At 38.9% G+C, this 22,235-nt stretch overlaps 1 pseudogene; it reads right to left on the bottom strand.

Annotated features, from left to right (window-relative positions):
• Positions 1–5,557: 5,557 nt before the first annotated feature.
• The window catches only part of LOC133656400 (gamma-aminobutyric acid type B receptor subunit 1-like), a 182,550-nt pseudogene continuing 165,872 nt past the window's right edge, over positions 5,558–22,235 (bottom strand).

Genomic DNA, 22,235 nt, shown 5'->3' with positions numbered 1-22,235 from the left:
GGTGTAACGGTACACAAAAATTTCGGTTCGGTACATACCTCGGTTTAGAGGTCACGGTTCGGTTCATTTTCGGTACAGTAAGAAAACAACAAAATATACATTTTTGGGTTATTTATTTACCAAATTTGCAAAATCTTCCACCAAAAATATTTTTCTTAGTGCAATATTTGATGTGAAGTAATCGGAACCTTAGATAGGTCAATAATTCATAATAACATTGATTTTGATTCAATATTATGTTTTGAGCAATGACAGTTTGAAAGAAAAAAAACAGCTTTGTATTATTAGTCAACATTGCAACTTTTTCTAAATTACATTTAACCTTTAAGCTTTTTTATTTCACTTTTGTTATGTTTTTGTTTATTTTAATAGTGTTTTTAGAATGTGCCGTGGGCCTTTAAAACATTAGCTGTGGGCCGCAAATGGCCTCCGGGGCACACTTTTGATACCCCTGCTATAGATAATAAAAAATTAAATCTGATAAATCTATGGATAAAAAGCAGAGCCTGGCGACACATGCGCGTTTATCATAACTCTCTCGCTCTCTCTGTCCCTCCCTCACGAATGCTGCTGCTCACACAATTTGTTTTGTTTTTAACCCCTTCTTAACCCTGAACGTACATTGAAAATACACGCAACCCTAACTCAAAATTTTTATACCTGTATATGACTTGACTTTATTAATTCATGCTTGCAGTGGAGCCAGGGCCCCACTGAAAAAACAGCTGAACTTTACAATGAATATCAAACAAACAAAAAAAAATAATGAAAAGAACAGACAGTATTTTATATAAAAAAACATTTTCAGGGCAACAGCAGCATGGAAACTATTAGCTTTCTGGTATATGACTGTATTACTTATTTAATTAGATAGTGTCTATACAGTTTAATTGCAGTATGCAGGGTAGAGTTTTTAAGTCTCTTTGTCTTGGCTTTGGGCTCGGGTTCAGCCAGCTTATGTTGGTTCCTCAATGTCCTGGCAGTGCGGCTGCCTCGTGTTGGAGGTAGCAGGTCATGCAGACGGTGTTGCTCATCATGCATATCCCTGACCAGCTTCACTGCAGCCTCCTCTCTCCTGGTCTGGAGTGATGGTAGGGGTTGTAAAATGTTTCCAGCTCTCCTCGTAATGATTTTACGGGCACGTTTCTGGACTCGCTCTAGCTCGGCCTGTTGTTTTTTGGAGCAGCCCACTAAGAGCACTGAGCTATATTCCAGACACGGCCTGATGAGAGTGGTGTAGATGGTAACAAGGTCGTCTGCAGGTAGTCCATGTCTCGCCATGACTGTGAGGTAGTGCAGCCGCTTGGAGGCGGTTTTTATTGCCTTCTCGATGTGCACATCTCCAGTCAGGTTTTGATCGAGGTGGTAACCCAGGTACTTTGTTGTTTCCATGACAGGGACCTCCTGTCCCCCCAACATCAGTGCCGTAATTAATATGTCCGTGTGGAAATTCGTTCAGTACACCTCCGAACCGAACCGGAACCCCCGTACCGAAACGGTTCAATACAAATACATGTACCGTTACACCCCTACACAGAACAGAACACCTTTCCACTTTGCATCAGTCCATCTCAGATGAGCTCGGGCCTAGCGAAGCCAGCGGCGTTTCTGGGTGTGGCTTTGCGTAGTAGAGTTTTAACTTGCACTTACAGATGTAGCTATGAACTGTAGTTACTGACATGGGTTTTCTGAAGTGTTCCTGAGACCATGTGGTGATATCCTTTACACACTGATGTAGCTTTTTGATGCAGTACCGCCTGAGATATCGAATGTCACCGGGATTTAATGTTGGTTTTCAGCCTTGCCGTTCACGTGCAGTGATTTCTCCAGATTCTCTGAACCTTTTGATGATATTACGCACCGTAGATGGTGAAATCCCTAAATTCCTTGCAATAGCTCGTTGAGAAATGTTGTTCTTAAACTGTTGGACAATTTGCTCACGCATTTGTTCACAAAGTGGTGACCCTCGCCCCATCCTTGTTTGTGAATGACTAAGCATTTCATGGAAGCTGCTTTTATAACCAATCATGGGCTTGAATGTTAAGTATCTTGTCTTTGCAGTGTATTCAATTGAATATAAGTTGAAAAGGATTTGCAAATCATTGTATTCAGTTTTTATTTACGACTTACACAACGTGCCAACTTCACTGGTTTTGGGTTTTGTAAAAAAACAATGTACCGTGGTGAAAGGAGGCCTGCAAGGTAGCTACTAAAGTAGGAACAAAGCATATACATTTGTTAAAAGGACACAATTTTTTAGCATCTGATTCAGTATAAGCTAGCGCAGGCTGTGGTCAGGAGAACGATAAGACAAGTAAAAGGGAATATTGGAGAGGATATTGTGATTCTATTGGGAGCAAAATTAATATTACACAAGTATGGGATGTTACTAAAAAGATGGGTAGAAATAGTAGAAATTGGGTCCTTCCTGTTCTCAGTTATGGAAGAGTGACTGCAGTGAATGATAAATGAAAGGCTGAATTGTTGACAGAGACTTTTGTTAAGGTTCACAGTTATGATAATTTGAATGAGCAAGAAAAACAAGGCCTGCTTTTGATGGACCCGATAATGCTCCTTTTGCATTAGAGGAATTGATATATGCAATGAACAAGACAAAACAGACTGCCCTGGGAATTGATGAAGTAACGTATAGCATGATGAAACATCTGAGCGATGGGTGCCTCAAAAAGTTTTGTGTCTAATTAATAAGGTATGGGCTATAGCAGGGGTGGGCAATTAATTTTCACCGGGGGCCGCATAAGCAACCCGAGCACTGCTGGAGGGCCACACGACAATATTTCAATTAAATTTTGCTCAATATTATTTTTGATATACCGTAAGATAAATAATAATGATGATAATAATAATAATAATTAATAATAATAATAATAATTTAATTTAACCTAACTTAACTTTATACAAAAGCAGATTGCTTTTGATGGTCACTTTATCCTGCATTATCCAACATTTTCCCCCATCAGATTTGGACAACCATCTGTTGTTAAAAATAGTTTTTAATCATATTTATTTTATATTGTTTTTTATATTGGTTTTATATGTAATTGTTTTTTCTTTTTATTCAGTCATTGGTGGAGCTAAGGATAATATTTGAATATTGTTTTTAATATTGTTGTGCAGCACTTTGGAAACATTTTGTTGTTTAAATGTGCTATATAAATAAAGTGGATTGGATTGTCACACCTGCCAGCTTGTCCCAACACGCATTTACCTCTGTGAGCAAGTCATTACCTGTGGTTGTCTCTTTAATTGACTGCATCTGAGCTCTCATCCAAAGTTAGCGAAAAACAGTCCAAGTCTCCGGGCATTATCAGCGCAACAAAGTCCAATAAGCACTCCTTAATAAACTCTCCGTCAGAAAACGCCTTACTTTTTCTGGCGCTTTTGTGAGAAATGACGAAACTTGTCCTGACGGCTGCATCTCTGGGGGTGTGAAATATGGCACAAAGTCCTTGTTGGGTTTGCAGTTTTACCATCAACGCATCAGCCTCCCTTGCGCGCGCTTCATCAGACACATTCCGGTATTTTCCCTCGTGTTTCTTCGTGTAGTGGCGATTAACATGATATTCTTTAAACACAGCAAGCTGTGTACCACACATTAAGCACACGGCTTTACCATTAATTTATGTAAAGAAATACTTGCCAGTCCAAAACACGCCATTCGTCATCAACTTTTCTTTTTTTAGCATCTCCTCACTTGTCTCTTTGCACCTTCACTCACAGGTTCCCCCCGGACATACGGCATAAATAACACATTTCAAAATAAAAGCAGCACAGTTGTATTGCGCGCACGACATAGACGTTTTTTAAACTTTATTTTGTAATTTGTAATTGCGCCGTTCAATTCACTCACAATCGCACACGCGCATACGTCCACACGGAAGTAATACAAATAACGCTTTTCAAAACAAAAGCAGCACCGTTGTATTGCACACTCGACATAGATACTTTTTGAAATTTATTTTGTAATTTATGATTGGCCTCACGCGGGCCGGACAGGGATGCGCAAAGGGCCGGATGCGGCCCGCGGGCCGTACAATGCCCAGGTCTGGGCTATAGGATCTTTGCCCACGACCTGGAAAAAAGCATGCATAGTTCCAAATATGTAATCCAGGGAAAGATGTCAGTAAACCAGGATGTTAGAGAACAATAGCCCTGACGTCAAACATTTGTTAGATTATGGAGCGTATGGTCAAAGTGAGACTTCTTTACATATTAGAGAGTAGGGGTATGTTTGCTCCATATCAGAGTGGGTTTGGAAAAGGCAGACCAAGTATGGATCCAGTTGTGTGTCTAGAAGATGATAATAGAAGAGCTCAAGTTATTAAAGAGTCAGTATGTGCGGTATTCTTTGATGTGTAGAAAGTATACGATATGCTTTAGAGAGACGGTTTGATGATTAATAACTTGATGTTATGGGTATTGGGGGAAACATTTTAATTGGGTCAGAGATTTTTTGAAGTGTCGATCCATTCAAGTTTTGGTTGGAGCTGTGTGTTGCAGTGTCATGTTGTGGAGAATGTCAACCTTGTTTTCTATTATGATCAATGATATATTTGTGAATAGTCCAGTTTAAATTGGGAAATCATTGTTTGCAGATGACAGAGCCTTATAGAAAAGAGGATGCAATGTTGAGTATATTACCCAAAACATGCAAGAAGGTATTTGCTTTGTTGAAGAGTGGGGTATGAAATGAGGTTTTATGTTTTCTATTGAAAAGTCTAAAGTTATGTACTTTACTCTAAGGAAAATTAGAAATTTTTATCTAAGCCTATATGGTACTAGTCTTGAAACTGTGGAAACATTTTGTTTCTCAGGGGTGCATTTTGACCACAGATTGACATGGAGAGTACAAATTAAATGTGTGATTAATACATTTAAAGCTGTTCTGAATTTGATGAGATGCCTTCTAGCAGACCTGGGAAAATTAAGGCCCGGGGGCCGCATGCAGCCCGTTAAGCTTTTTAATCTGGCCCTTTGGACATTCCCACATAATTTTTTTAGATCTTTAAGACCAAAACTGTGGCTGCCACTATGATGTGCAGTGATGTTTTCAAATTACTGTAAGTCTTGAACTATACTAAGTATTTCAATGGTTGGAATCTGCGCTTTTGCATGATATACTAGTTACTATGGTAATCTAAGTCAAAGCAGTTCAGACGAGGCACCAAGCAGTGTGGGTAGGCCTGCAAAAACAGCAACCAGTAAAGATGAGATTGATGTAAGTATTAAGTTATCTACGAGGGAAGGCAAAATCATAAATGGACAGAGGGCCAGTAAGCTGTGGTAAATAAATTAAGAAAGCAATGAAATAGGAAGGCATTCATTTTCTGTTCAGAACCATATCCGGATTGCAAGATGGAGAGGTAATGTAAGAAAACACCAAGTGATAATGAGCAGAATTAGGATTGGTCATAGTTATTTGAATGAAAATTTGTTTTTAAATGGGAAACACCCTATAGGACTCTGTGTACAATGTAGAGTATTAGAAACAGTAGAATATGTTATTATAGAATTTACTAAGCATAACATAAAAAGACAGACTATGACGGCCAAACTAAAAGTTTTGGGACTTGATGGGGCGCTGAAGAGCCTGATAAATCTTGCAGACACTGAACCTGGATGGAAGATAATATGGGAGTTTTTAAATAATACTGGACTCAAGGAGAGACTGTAATGTAATTAAAAAATGAAACTGAAGGTGGCAGTAATGCAACAAATACGAATGCCAACTGCGTAAAACTGAAGAAAAAAAAAACATTTTAACTAGCATTTCTATCAGCACAAGAGGTTGAACACCTCCAACATGATGTACAGTAACACCTCCAACATGATGTACTGTAACACCTCCAACATGATGTACTGTAACACCTCACAGCAGGGAAGTCTTTTATCAACACCTGTTTTTTTTAAGTCTTAAACAAGTCTGTGTGTGCAGTGCAAGGTGAAATGCCAGTGGTGTGCCGTCAGGGCCAGCAAGTCCTTCTCTGCTGGCCTAACATAACGAGAAATCATTATCACAATTAAAGATAAAGGTAATTTTTCATTTACTTTCCCTAAATATCTAAAAGTATTCATATTCTCTTCATGTCATATTATGTTCCTTCCAGTGCTGTTGTTTTTAGATTAGAGTTTTTATCCAATCAGAATTCAGGTAGCTTATGTTGCCATGCTGTACGAAATCTGCCCGGGGCCTTCAGAAGCAACAATGCGAGCGTCCGTGCACTGTAAGTGAACGGACACATACAGTTGATAGATAATTGCGATAGCCAATCAGATCACGAGTTGTTGTCAGTAAAGCCTTCTAGCTGGCTTCATGTTAAAGAGACTTTGATTAGATACTCACTTGTCATTCCAAAGTGAGTATCCAATCACAAGTTGCAATTTAGAAGGAAGCAGGAAGTGTTGTGCCGTAGCAGTGAAATCACTGATTTCACCGACTCACTTTTTTAACCGACAGAGAAAGAGAACAAAACGTTGATTAGGTGGCAGATATATATTTGCAAGGCCAATTTCAAGAAGGATATTTAAAGAGAAACTACCTCTTGTGAGACAACGTCGGCCAACCCCGGAAGCTAGCTTAGCTATCCCGGCGATGAAATGGGGAAATGCCCGGGTCAACCGACTACGAGCAGTACCACTGGCTTATACGGCGTCAAATGGGTTCTACAAATTGCGAGTTCAAATATTTTATTTCTTAATTTTTTCACGGTTAATATGTTTTTTGCAATTTTAATTTTGACAGTACCACATAAGATATGTTTTAATTGCTGATGCGTGTTTATTGATTTTTAAATGCCCCAGAAAATAACCAATTTTGTACACTGTTGAGGTGAATCAAAGGCCAGCAGTGCGTAAATGTGTGTCTGTATAGTATTTCTCTAGCAATGGTCATGTGGTGACATCAATTATGGTATTTTAAGAGATAACCATTGAAGTCGGACATCACTGAAGACCTAGGTGGGAAACTGTGAAATGAAATTATGTCATCTTGTAAAGACCACACAGATCCATCACTGTGTGTCTATTCATTACAATTACACTCTGCTGGAAATAATATTCATATATGGCATTCATGTGCAAATAATAAATAATATAAATCAATACGATCAATTAGCATGTTATGTGGGTGTGCACTTTGTAACAATATGAATTGTTGTTTGTGTTTGTGCTGTACGTATTTGAGTGACGGACCGGAAGCCATACTGAGTGTTGGCAGCTACCGATGTATGTGCGTATTATATAAATAAAAAGACTGTGAGCAATTATAATGCTAGATCGTCCAGTTTGTAGTTATGAGACAGACCTAACTGAAACACATTTAAGCAAGATGTGTTTAATGACACGCAAACGCGGCACAATGGATTGACGTCAGACAGCAACCAGAGACCAGTCAGTCACAGCGGATGCTATCTTGCTTCAAAGCAACTTTATGGATTATTACATTACCTCAATTTTTCACTTTTTGAGTGGATTGATATTGGTTTGTGGATTAAAGGACCGCTAGGAGGACGGTTGATAAAACGGGGTTGTGACTCGTCATGAGTAAAGTGCGTTCACTTCAAACTGAAACAGCTTGCGTGACTTTGGGGAACTTTTGAGGCGGGAATATTGATGTGTTATAAACTTTTGTGTGGTGTGGCTTTCTTCTTTGTCGTTCTCTAAAGCTGATTTTAATGTGTAGCAGCAGCAGCTGAACTAAATGTGTCAGCATGTCACAATTATGTCGATCAGCTGGATAAAAACCTACCGATAGCAGTCTCCTTAGTGCAGAATCTTCACGGTGCTCATGGACCAGCCTAATTAGGAACCGGTACCAAAAAATACCAGTACTCGGGTTTTATCCCTGCGGTCAGAAGTATTTGTGATGATAGTTTTGGTATTTTCTTTTGTTGTATGTTCTCTGTTAAGCTTACCTTTTTTCATGCACAGTTTCTCCTGTGCTGTTCTGTGCACTCTATTTCTGCACTCTATTCGTGTTTTTGAACATTTGGACTTAAATACACTTCTAACTGCTGATCCTTGCATTTTGGGGTCACCCCCTCCACTTCGAAGAGCACTAATGTAACACTAAAATCACTACTTTGTCCATTTTGGGGGGGATTTTTACCTGTAGACATACTGATTTATGATATAAGTGCCAATGTTGTCAATAATACAGGGGCCCTTTTAGAAAGGTAAACTCAGCAAACAGTCAAATTTCAGTAATTTTTTCAACATCATTAGCATATGTCGGATGCAAAATTGTAACAAATGCATGTACATCTCTTTTTAATGTCTACTGTCCCTCCAGATATTCACTTAACAATCTTTTAAAAGTGTTGTACCTTATTCTGTCCATCCACAAGTATGAATGTCATAAAAGCGCTCATGCTTGAAGTCATCCCCTCAGTTCACTTCACTTGTAGAGCATCTGCAGCCGGCTGGTATGACAGTTATTGCGGCCAATTTTGTTGTCAGGCTGGTATAGGCTGGATGAGTTGCCAAAAGACGGAGGGACCGCATGCAGATCAGAAGTGGGTGCAGGGTAACCTGGCGGATGGGCCAGAGTTCTGGGGTTGGTCTGGGGGATGGTGAGTGCGGGGGTGCTGTGGTTTTGATTGGTGACAGTGGATGGTCTTCTTCTTGAACGTAGGGCTTGTCGCTCAGAGAGCTGGTTCCTAAGCTCGGATACACGTTCTTCTTTCTGTGGAGACACAATGAAACAACACATTTCCTTAGAAACTCCCTAAACACGTCCTGTCAGGGAACACATGAAACACTTATTTGACCTTTTGTTTCCTCTACACCTATTTACACTGACTGTGTATTTATGTATGTTTATCATTTAGCTGTGGCTATCTGTCGCTCATTCCCTCATGGACTGGAAGTGTAAATACATACATACATACATACATATATACACATAAATACACATAAATATATATATATATATATACATATACACACATATATACACACTATATTATTTATATATATATGTATTAGAGATGTGCAGTTTGCGGACACAACCGCAGAGTCCGCGGGTCGGGCGGATGCATGACGAAAAAAATAGATTTTAAATAGATTCGGGCGGGTGGCGGTTGAACCAATTCGGAAATATATATACATAGTTAAATGTTGTTACCCACATACGAAAAACGAGCAGCACTCTTTGAAACAGGCAATTATTCATCAGGCACTGCTGCAGCTGTCACGCCAAATTTCTTCCCCCCTACAAACCCCCCCCCCCCCCCCCCCCATTTACTTCCGGGGCTGCGTCCAAGACAAGCACAAAGTTGCCGGGGGTCCTTAACCGGCACGCGACTGTCCTGTTTCGCGCCTGTACAAAAAAAAAACAATAATCGATTTCTTCAGATTCCAGCAGCTGTCAAAGACGAAGTATTCTTCCAGCGACGGGCAGTCAAGCCGAAGTGCTATCGATCGCTGTCAATGACGTAAGAGGAAACATGACCACATAAGTAAATGGGTGGGTGGGGGGGGGAGAGTTTTTGTAGGGGGAAGAAATTTGGCGTGACACAGCACACCACAACACAACACAACAGCAGAAGAAGAAAAAAATAAAAAGTTGGCAACGCCGGCAGCAAACGTGGTACGCGACAAACTAAAAAAGGGAATACCAAAGACCGGGGAAAAAAATAACAATAATAGTCAACACTTTCTTAATGGAAATGACAATAATATTATAATAATGATAAATAATATTATCACGCATTAATATCTCTTAGCCTCTAATGCGTGGCCAAGAGATATTAATGCGTGGCACACACTGAATGTCTCTGCTGCATTGGATCAGTCTCCTTTCTTTAACAGGCAAAAGCTTTCTAACCTCACTAATGCCTTGCATCGTCTATATTAGATATATAACAACGGGTGGGTGGCGGGTGGTTGTGGTTTTGATAAAATGTTAGTTCGGGTGAATGGCGGGTGGATGACGACTTTTGTGATGCGGTTGCGGATGAAATAATTGCCTATCCGCGCATCTCTAATATATATATATATATATACATATACAGTGTATATATAGATACACACACATTATATATATATATATATATATATATATATACACACAAATTATATATATATATATATACAATATACACACACATTATTTTAAATATATATATATATACAGATTATATACACACACACACACACACACACACACACACACACACACACAAACATTATATGTATACACACACACACATATATATATATATATATATATATATATATATATATATATATATATATATATATATATATATATATATATATATATATATATATATATATATATATATGTATATATATATACACGTTTGTATATACAAACCCCATTTCCATATGAGTTGGGAAATTGTGTTAGATGTAAATATAAACGGAATACAATGATTTGCAAATCCTTTTCAACCCATATTCAATTGAATGCACTACAAAGACAAGATATTTGATGTTGAAACTCATAAACTTTATTTTTTTTTGCAAATAATAATTAACTTAGAATTTCATGGCTGCAACACGTGCCAAAGTAGTTGGGAAAGGGCATGTTCACCACTGTGTTACATGGCCTTTCCTTTTAACAACACTCAGTAAACGTTTGGGAACTGAGGAGACACATTTTTTAAGCTTCTCAGGTGGAATTCCTTCCCATTCTTGCTTGATGTACAGCTTAAGTTGTTCAACAGTCCGGGGGTCTCCGTTGTGGTATTTTAGGCTTCATAATGCGCCACACATTTTCAATGGGAGACAGGTCTGGCCTACAGGCAGGCCAGTCTAGTACCCGCACTCTTTTACTATGAAGCCATGTTGATGTAACACGTGGCTTGGCATTGTCTTGCTGAAATAAGCAGGGGCGTCCATGGTAACGTTGCTTGGATAGCAACATATGTTGCTCCAAAACCTGTATGTACCCTTCAGCATCAATGGCGCCTTCACAGATGTGTAAGTTACCCACGTCTTGGGCACTAAAACCCCCCCATACCATCACAGATGCTGGCTTTTCAACTTTGCGCCTAGAACAATCCGGATGGTTATTTTCCTCTTTGGACGTCCACAGTTTCCAAAAACAATTTGAAATGTGGACTCGTCAGACCACAGAACACTTTTCCACTTTGTATCAGTCCATCTTAGATGAGCTCAGGCCCAGCGAAGCCGACGGCGTTTCTGGGTGTTGTTGATAAACGGTTTTCGCCTTGCATAGGAGAGTTTTAACTTGCACATACAGATGTAGCGACCAACTGTAGTTACTGACAGTGGGTTTCTGAAGTGTTCCTGAGCCCATGTGGTGATATCCTTTACACACTGATGTCGCTCGTTGATGCAGTACAGCCTGAGGGATCGAAGGTCACGGGCTTAGCTGCTTACGTGCAGTGATTTCTCCAGATTCTCTGAACCCTTTGATGATATTACGGACCGTAAATGATGAAATCCCTAAATTCCTTGCAATAGCTGCTTGAGAAAGGTTTTTCTTAAATTGTTCAACAATTTGCTCACGCATTTGTTGACAAAGTGGTGACCTTCGCCCCCATCCTTGTTTGTGAATGACTGAGCATTTCATGGAATCTACTTTTATACCCAATCATGGCACCCACCTGTTCCCAATTTGCCTGTTCACCTGTGGGATGTTCCAAATAAGTCTTTGATGAGCATTCCTCAACTTTATCAGTATTTATTGCCACCTTTCCCAACTTCTTTGTCACGTGTTGCTGGCATCAAATTCTAAAGTTAATGATTATTTGCAAAAAAAAAAAGTTGATCAATTTGAACATCAAATATGTTGTCTTTGTAGCATATTCAACTGAATATGGGTTGAAAATGATTTGCAAATCATTGTATTCCGTTCATATTTACATCTAACACAATTTCCCAACTCATATGGAAACGGGGTTTGTATGGGACAAGTAACCAAATATCAACATTGCTGTACGTATACTTTTGACCCAGCAGATTTGGTCACATTTTCAGTAAATTCATAAAAGAACCAAACTTCATGAATGGTTTTTGTGACCAACAAGTATGTGCTCTAATCACTCTATCACAAAAAAATGAGAGTTATACATGATTGGAAACTCAAGACAGCCATGACATTATGTTCTTTACAAGTGTATGTAAAATTTTATCGCGACTGTATATATATATATATATATATATATATATATATATATATATATATATATATATATATATATATATATATATATATATATATGTGTGTGTGTGTGTGTGTGTGTGTCCTTGTTTGTTTGTGGCTGGCCGTTAATTTTACTTTAAACGACCCGCCACAAATACATGAAAATATTGGAAGCACTGGGTGGATTTACTCGCGTCACAGTGTGTTGGGTGCAATCATTCATTCAGGTCGTTGTATTCTCAGGGAATTCAAGCAATAGCAACACATTTATACTTAGTATAAGTTGTTGGGGTTTTGGCACCAGTGATTAGACTAGATCTGTCTTATCCAGGTCTATGAGCATGACCTGATGAAGCTTGCTCGAACTTGAGCCAAAACGTCTTCAAAGATTAACTGAACAGTCCAATTGTCGCAGTGTGTTCTGTTGCGCAACTCAATAAAACCTTCACAGCTGGGTAGTTATTTTAGAAACCAAACACACTCATTTGAAAAAATAAGTCACAGGATTTCTTTGGGCAACAATTAAGGCCAGACCAATTGTGCAAACCATGCATTCATCAAACCACAGTTTCTCAGCGCATTAATGACCTTGTTAGTAAGTGAATTTCACACATCTTACATTTTTACACACTACATCTGGGTGAGTCAACGGATATAACCGTCCTGGCACACGTCCTGCTGTAGATTCACAAAGGGACAATTAAGGAGGACATTGTCTAAAGTAAAGATTTTCCTGTCAAGCTAGTGCTTGTTGCTTTTTACTTTGCCACAGTGCCTTATTGCTGATTGTTTCATGCCAACTAATCATCAGCATCCTCCCAATGCAGGAGTAGATACGGTTCTCCTTGTCTCAACAGCAAAGCAACACTGATTTTATGTTGGTTCACAATAGAATTTGGTTCTTGTACAGATGTTCTTTTGTTCATGCAGTCAGGTGGAGCGCACATACCTGGGCAATACACGTACTGTATATGTTTTGGGAGTGACCTCAGAGTATATGAAAACTTTGCGTGATGGCAAATGTAATATTTTAGTAATCTATTTATATGACTCCTATGCATTCTTGTAGCACATTGGGGATATCACGAGACTTCCACCTTCTCCATGAATAGGATTAAGACTGCTATGGCGTTGCTCGATAGCTGATTTATTTGTATTTTGGTCAAAAGGTTCCATCGCAAATGGGACAGCGTGGCTCGGTTGACAGAGCGGCCGTGCCAGCATTCCGAGGGTTCCTAGTTTGATCCCTGGCTTCCGCTGTCCGTCCGCTGTGTCCTTGAGCAAGAAACTTGCCCCTTGCTCTTGATGGGTCGTGAATGTGAGTGGGTGAATGTGAAAATAGTGTCAAAGCGCTTTGAGTACCTTGCATGTAGAAAAGCGCTATAAAAAAGTATTAACCATTTTATGATTGATGTTGTTAACGGCCTTATCCAATGCTTCGCCCAAAAATTCTGATCCACAATCAGTGTGTTTATTTGCCCATCTTTTTCTCTCTCCCTTGACCAGTAGGCAAGACATTTTGCCCAAAACCCTCCCTCCTCTTGCATTCCTAAAAGCTATAAAGTTCGGGAAGAATTATTTGTCTGACTCTCTCACTCTCTCTTGCTTTTTCTTCCTCTCCTTCTTTCTTTCCATAGCAGCGTAAAACATTTCTCCTTTATAATTTGATGTCATTTGAGTAATTAAAAGAAAAAAAAAATTAAAACAATCTTAATTTTTCTCTGAACATTTATTTATTCAATAGGAAATAATCCTGAACATTAGCAAAACAACAATCAGAGTAGTTAATTTGAGGCCAACTACCGTATTTTCTGGACTATAAGGCACACTTAAAATCCTTTTTTTCCCTCAAAACTCGACAGTGCGCCTTATAACCCGGTGCGCCTAATGTACGGAATAATTATGGTTTTGCTTACCGACCTCGAAGCAATTTTATTTGGTACATGGTGTAATGATAAGTGTGAACAGTAGATGACAGTCAAACATAAGAGATATGTGTGGACTGCACTATGACTGCAATATGACTCAAGTAAACAACAGCAACATTTTATATGTTCCATTGAAAATATAGAACATTACACGCGGCGCTCAAAAATCTATAAAAATGTTTTAGTACAACTTTGGTAAAGCTATGAAGCCGCACTGCTTGATGGATTGTACTGTGCTTCAACATACGAGTATTATTATGGTGTGTGTATAAGGTAAGACATATTATCTGGCGTTTTGTTTCGCAATATTATGCAAAAGCAACTTTTCTTACCTTCTGGTACCTGCTGTTCTGTATTTGGGATCTGCATGAATCTTGAAAAATTTCTCGCGTCCGCCTTTGAAGTCCGTGCCAACACCGTAGTCGATAAGCTTCTTCTTTTTCTCTATCTTCTTGTTATGGGACATTCATCCTCCGCTGTTGCCATTTCTAATATAAAGTAGTGTAAAGTTCTTACTTATATCTGTCAGTAAACTCGCCATGAAAGCATAAAACATACCGGTGTAGTAAGTTTACATTATTCACCCAAGGAACTTTAGTTATTCGAGAGTTCCGGTCGGACGGTTTTTCACGGGACACATTTCCGGCCTTGTTGTTGTTTCTGGATGAGGAGATGCTGCTCCGTTATTGATTTAAGTAAAGTCTGAATGTCATTAAAACAGTTAGCTCCATCTTTTGACACGTCTTCCACCCCCGTCCTTGCACGCTACACCGCTACAACAAAGATGACGGGGAGAAGACGCTGCCAAAGTGAGCCACGTAAATAAGACCGCCCACAAAACGGCGTATTCTGAAGCGACTGTCAGAAAACGGCTTGAAGATGATCTGTAAAACATAATCTATGCAACATTTTGACCAGAGAACCACCATTACATGTTATGTAGACCACAAGGAAGTGTTTTCAATTTAGAAAAAAATAAATAAATATATAATTCCTTTAACACTAGAAGTCCCAGCATTTTTCTGTCTACCTAGAAGACCCAGAGAGGGGTCATTTGGCCCGACGCTTTTCCCGAATACACTAATCACTCATTTTGTTATGGTAATGAGGCTGTTAGGGGCAGTTTGTCTAGGTAGACAGAAAAATTATACATGTGGGAAATGCCGAAAGGAGCAATGGCAGTGCCAGGATTGTGAGTGACTGCTCAAATGTATGTCAGTCACGTTTACATGGACATGGTTTTTCATTCTTTGTAAATATGCTTTTTTCTTTGTAAATTTTTTTTTTAAAACTATTTTTGGCACACAAAAATAACAATTGCTTCTGCAACAACCCTCCACACCAAAACTGGGAAAACAGTTGCTTTTTCATTCTTTGTAAATATGTTTTGTTTTGTATTTTTTTTAACAATAAATGTCAGAGTGTTGATCCCTTCATTCTGTTGATCCTTGCAAAAACACACACAACCTACCTCAGAACTAAAGCTTGAGCTGTAAGGTCCCCTCCCCCACACAGGCTCAAGTGGCCCCCTGCCGTGTGCCACTAACAGCCACATTTTCATAACAAAAGGAGTGTCCACAGAGGGGACTAGGGGTCAAATGACCCTCTTGTGTGTTTTCTAGGTAAAAGTGTCAATTGACCCTTCTCTGGGACTTCGCGTGTTAATGCGCCCTATAATCCGGTGCGCCTTATATATGAAAAACGATCACAAATAGACTTTTCATCAGCAGTGCGCTTTATAATCCGGTGCGCCCTATGGTCCGGAAAATATGGTGTGTTAAATAGGAAACATGTTTTATTGCAATAATTTTTATTTTCCTGAGGGAACTCTCCTGAAGGAATCAATAAAGTACTATCTATCTATCTATCTATCTATCTATCTATCTATCTATCTATCTATCTATCTATCTATCTATCTATCTATCTATCTATCTATCTATCTATCTATCTATCTATCTATCTATCTATCTATCTATCTATCTATCTATCTATCTATCTATCTATCTATCTAATCAACAGCATAAAAGCACCTGATTTCATAGTATTAGACACAAAACCCAGTAAATTATTTTGGTAAAATGATATTATAACGGACAAATACAATCAAAAGTATTGTTTAGCAGTTGTACTTGTGAATGGTAATCCGATGAAATCTGGTTGCACTAAAGCAGTCGATACAATTCCATGAAGCATTTTATCAATGCGCTCTTGCAACATCCAACATGGCATTGGCGTATGATTCAGCACTCAACATACCATCCATGAATATACAATATGTCTACGTATTTAGGTATATATTTGGGATTTAGCAGTCATCTTGATTATTGTATTTGTATCTCTCATTGTGATGTAACAAAAAGAAAAAAAAAAAAAAATGTTAACATGGTTCCAAGGGAGCTCAGAATATCTTTTTAAATACCGTATTTTCCGAACTATACGCCGCTACCTTTTTTTTTCAAGCTTTGAACCCTGCGGTTTATACAAAGGTGCAGCTAATCTATGAATTTTTCTTCTCTGACGGCTAAATTATGGAATGGATTAAGCAAAGAAATCAAATCCAATTTGAGAAACTGTTCAAACTCAAAGTGTTAAGTGTTTATAAAAAGTACAAGAAGGAAGAATCCCGTGAGCATCTTAAATTTATGCAAATAAGAACAACATCTTATTCTTCTCATAAAGAATGGATAAAAACATCACAGACTTTTCTGATTTGTTTGATCATCCGTTTTACTGCCATGATACTGGCACCGTTTGGAAACAATTAATGGGTTATACTTGTATAGCGCTTTTCTACCTTCAAGGTATGTATATAAATATTTACAAAATCTTTCTATGTGGGTTTTTGATTTTCACCGCTATATAACTGTGGCTTATAGTGTAATAAATGAAAAAAAAAAAGTTTTTCGTAAAAAATTTAGTGGGTGCGGCTTATAGACTGGTGCGGTTTATAGTCAGAAAAATACAGTAGTTAATTCATAAAAAATGGAAACAATGGACTAGTGTTGTCCTGATACCATTATTTTAGTACCGGTACCAAAATGTATTTCGATACTTTTCAATATAAAGAGGACCAGAAAAAATGCCATTATTGGCTTTTTTTTTTAAAAACTAAAAATCTTATGTTACATTAAACATACCTGTTTTTATTGCTATCAAAGAACAATTTTGGCATTAAATAAGTGAACATACGAGACCACTTGTTTAGTAGTAAGTAAGCAAACCGGTAAAAAAAGGCTCCTGATTTGACTGCTGACGTATGCACTAACATATTGCGTCATTTTTCATTGTATTATTTTGTCAAAATTATGAGGGACAAGTGGTAGAAAATGGTTGGCTGCATTATAAATCTACTTGTTCATTTGCCGTTAATATCTGGTTACTTTCTGTTGTAACATGTTCTATTGACACTTATGTTAAAATGTAAGAGGCACTTATTCTTCTGTTGTTTGGATACTTTACATAAGTTTTGGCTGGTACAAATATGGGTATGGATCCACTACCAAGTAGCTACAGGGTCATACATTGGTCATTATTAAAATCCTCCTGTGTCCGGAGACGTATTTCCGGAGTTTATAAACAATAAGAAAAGACAAAATATTTTGGGATAGTAAAAAATATTGATGCAATCATTGTAGTGTCGATTATATACGGCTCGCTAAAGTCGATATTTGTATAGATCCACCCATTTGTTTACATTCAGGAACGCTAGCTTGCTGTTAGCGGTTAGCTATTGTATCCTTCTATGATGTGTAGTGACGCATCCAGCAAGGATGACATTTGTAAGAAACATAGTTTTTTTGTCGGCATGGAGGCGAGGAATACTGATTTCAAAGTAGCTACAACACTGTGTGGATGGACGTTAGCTGAGAGCTACTTGCTAGTTACTAGCTAGCTACTAGCTAGCTATGTTTTAAAGCACCTCTTGCAGGGCAGGCGCTTCAATGTTTATAGCTCCACCTAAACGTTAGTTTTAAAGCCAAAATATGTCAATTCTACCCCTCTTCTTTCTCTACACTGTTTCTGCTTGCAAGTAATCTGTGCGTGTGTTGACTTGTGACATGCGCTACACCAGGCGCATGAAAAAAAAAAGGATCAGTATTTTTAAAAAGCGGTATAGTACTTTTTAAAATTAATTAGTACAGAGCTACTTTATTAGTACAGGTATCCTGGACAACCAAAACATATCCAGTTTGCATGAAACCTGCTGTGTGCATTTCATTGTGGTATTATCCAGACATGCATTTAGTAGCAAAGTCGACCTAGCATCAATATGCTTCAAACCACGTTACTCAGTAAAGAGCATAAAAGATTGCATATAACTACAAATGTAAGGATGTCTCACTTCTTGAATGATCTTCTGGAGCTCCTGGTTCTCTCTCTCCAACTGTCGGGATTTCTCTTCATCGTTGTTGTTCATTGACGAGCCAGTCTTCATGGTCTCTTGGGCGTCTGACTGCCACTCACCTCGAGTGATCAGACGTCGCATCTACAATAAAAAAAAAAGGATACATGTTGACAATTAATTTTCACTGTACATGAGTAATACACATTGAAATTCTAGCTACATTTTTATTTGAATAAATAGGTATACTACTATTGAACATAGCGTCATAAATTGTTTTAATTACAGGTGTCGTCACTTCGCAAGTGAAAATCAGATTCATAGCTGTTCATAACATGGAAACAAGTTAAGAGCTTTAAGGCAGAGGTCTTAAACAGGGGTCCGCAGAGGTAATGAAGGGGGGTGGTAAATGTTTTCGTTTGGACAAAACCAACTTTGCTTACCTATTGGTATCTGTTTTTGTGTATTTGGGATGAGCATAAGTCCCAAAAATTTGAAAACAAACTATGGAGGCATGGCAGAGATATCTATAAAACAATCTGCCTTATTTTATACTTCCTTTAATCTAGTCATTTGGAATTTGGACAACCTGTGACATTTTTCCCAAGTGTTATGTCAGCGGATATGTATATGTCAAAGTTTTACCCGAAGAGCTTTGCTCGAATCCACCATTGTAGTCCGATGCTGTGGTCAATGAATTCCCTCTTGTTGTGGGGCAGACTGACTTGTACATGCACATGAATCTTCCGCTGTTGTTATTTCTAATACAAAGTAGCGTATAGTTTGAACTTATGTCTGTCAGTAGACGTGCTATGGAAGCGCTAAAGACTATAACATGGCTGACGGGGAGAACACGCTGTTGGAGACTGCCCACAAAGAAGTGGCCTATATACTTACCGTAATTTCCGGACTATAAGCCGCTACTTTTTCCCCTCGTTCTGGTCCCTGCGGCTTATACAAGGGTGCGGCTTATTTACGGCCTGTTCTTCTCCGACACCGACAAAGAGGATTTGGGTGGTTTTAGTACGCAGGAGGAAGACGATGACACAATGATTAAAGACTGACTTTTCATATACCGGTAGGCTGCTTATTTTGATAACGTACAGGCGAGCACTTTGTATTACTTTGCAGCGTTGTATTATTTGTACTCTGCACGAATGCTGTTCGCCATGTCAAAGATGTGAAAGTTTGATGGAATGATTGAAAGATTTATTGTTAATAACAGTCATCTCTGTCCCGACAATCCCCTCCGTGGTAGCAGGAACCCCTATATACTACGCTAATTACACATCAAAACCCTGCGGCTTATAGTCGGGTGCGGCTTATATATGGAGCAATCTGTATTTTCCCCTAAATTTAGCTGGTGCGGCTTATAGTCAGGTGCGGCTTATAGTCCGGAAATTACGGTAGACTTAGACAAACTTTATTAATCCACAAGCAAAATTGTTCCACACAGTAGCTCAGTTTCAAAGGATGGAAAGGGTAACGATGGAAAGGATAAAGCAGGTATTAAGTAGACTAAAAACTTACCATAGTAGCAATATAATATTACATATTATATATAGAGTATATAATATATACTGATATATGATATTATATTTTTTATAATATATACAATATATAACAAATCCCAATCATCATGTACATGTTACAGTATATGTACCTGCTGCAGCAAAAATAAAATAAAAAAATTAATAAAAAAGGGCAGTAAAAATGCAGTAAACAATCTGTAAAACATAACATATGCACAAGTTTGAACACAGAACCACCATTACATGTCATACAGACCACAAGAAAGTGTTTTAAATGTAGGAAAAAAATCATAATATGACCCCTTTAATATCCATCCATTTTCTACCGCTTGTCCCTTTTGGGGTCGCGGGGGGTGCTGGAGCCTATATCAGCTGCATTCGGGCGAAAGGCGGGGTACACACTGGACATTTTTATATTCCCGCCTGCAATTTTTCCACAAATTAAAAGGTCTTTAAGTACACATTAGCATTTATCCTATACATTGTAGTGTAGCTTAGAAACTAATTGTGACAGTGTCATTATTACGTCGGTCAGCTGGATAAAAAAAATACAGATAGTAGTATCATTAGTCCAGAATCTTAATGGTCTTTTTGGACCGACCAACTTAGGAACCAGTAACAAATAATACTGGTACAAGGTATGCATCCCTACTTGCTTCTCTGTCTCAGCTTTTAGGGTCCAATCAGTGACAAATTGTGACAATAAAACAGGAATTTAAGTATTAGTCCACAAATGGGGAGCCAAACATTCCCCATCATTCAAGCACATTAGAAAGATGAGATGCAGACACACAGAGGCTGACACAAGGGAGCAGAGAGGGACAGGATTCTGTTGACATTGGAAGCCAGGGCCATTTTACAAGCATTATGTGATATATCCCAGCAGCCCAGATAAATTTGAATGGCTGACTATTAATGCGACACTTAGAAGACCTGACAGTTTTTCACCTTGGGAACAAACAGAACCACCAGGGTGATGTAGACCGAGAAGACAATGGCCAGGGAGGCGAAGGCAAAGGCGGCATCCTGCTGAGAAGACAGGATCATGGTGACGGGGGCTGTGATCAAACATAGCACCTGAGGGAAAGAGAGGATAGAAACACACTTCATACATTTGTGACACAACACTCTCATGTGAAGGCCAGAATCCGACCTCTTTCAAATGTGATAACCATCAGATACGAATCAATCATCTGCGGTGCAACCCGATACTTGGCATATACACTGTCTTTTATGTCTTTGAAAATTGATTGCAGTGTCAAACTCGTATTTTATTGAGGGCCTTATCAAATCATAATGTTCCCCTTGAGAGAGCCACATTAATTGATGTGGCGGACGACATTAAAAGCTGTGGTAGACCAAATTCTCTAACTACTACGCCATACCGGGGCGGTATGGCGCAGTGGGTAGAGCGGCTGTGCCAGAAACCTGAGGGTTGCAGGTTCGCTCCCCGCCTCTTGACATCCAAATCGCTGCCGTTCTGTCCTTGGGCAGGACACTTCACCCTTGCCCTCGGTGCCGCTCACACTAGTGAATGAATGATGAATGAATGATAGGTGGTGGTCGGAGGGGCCATAGGCGCAAACTGGCAGTCTCGCTTCCGTCAGTCTACCCCAGGGCAGCTGTGGCTACAAATGTAGCTTACCACCACCAGGTGTGAATGAATGATGGGTTCCCACTTCTCTGTGAGCGCTTTGAGTATCTAATAATAGAAAAGCGTGATATAAAATCTAATCCATTATTATTATTATTAAATTGAATTACAAGGCGGGCCACTTTAATGTTGTGACAGACCACATTAAATGATGTGACGGCCCACATTGAATGATGTGGCCGACTTAAAGGATGTGGCAGACAATATTGAATGACATGAAGGACCACATTAAATGATATGGTGGACCACCTTAAATGACGTGACAGACCACGTTAAATGAGGTGGCAGACCACATTGAATGATGTGGCGGACCACTTTAAATAACATGGTGGGCCATTTAAGTAATGTGGTGGACCACCTTAAATAACATGGTGGGCCATTTAAGTAATGTGACGGACCACTTAAAGGATGTGGCAGACAATATTGAATGGCATGACAGATAGGGTTGGGTATCGAGTATCGATTGGAACTTTCCGATTCTCCCGGAATCGTTCAAGTTTAAATTTCGATTCCTATTTTCGATACCAGTCCGCCGACCAGAAAAAAATATGTCCGCCGAACCGGAAGAAGAAGCCGCTGAACACCAACGAAGAAGCGCCCACCGCCGGAAGTGTTAGCATAG

The sequence above is a fragment of the Entelurus aequoreus genome, linkage group LG08 (genome assembly GCF_033978785.1).
Source record: "Entelurus aequoreus isolate RoL-2023_Sb linkage group LG08, RoL_Eaeq_v1.1, whole genome shotgun sequence".
NCBI classification, from domain to species: domain Eukaryota; kingdom Metazoa; phylum Chordata; class Actinopteri; order Syngnathiformes; family Syngnathidae; genus Entelurus; species Entelurus aequoreus.
This window is presented reverse-complemented; position numbering and strand designations above follow the sequence as displayed.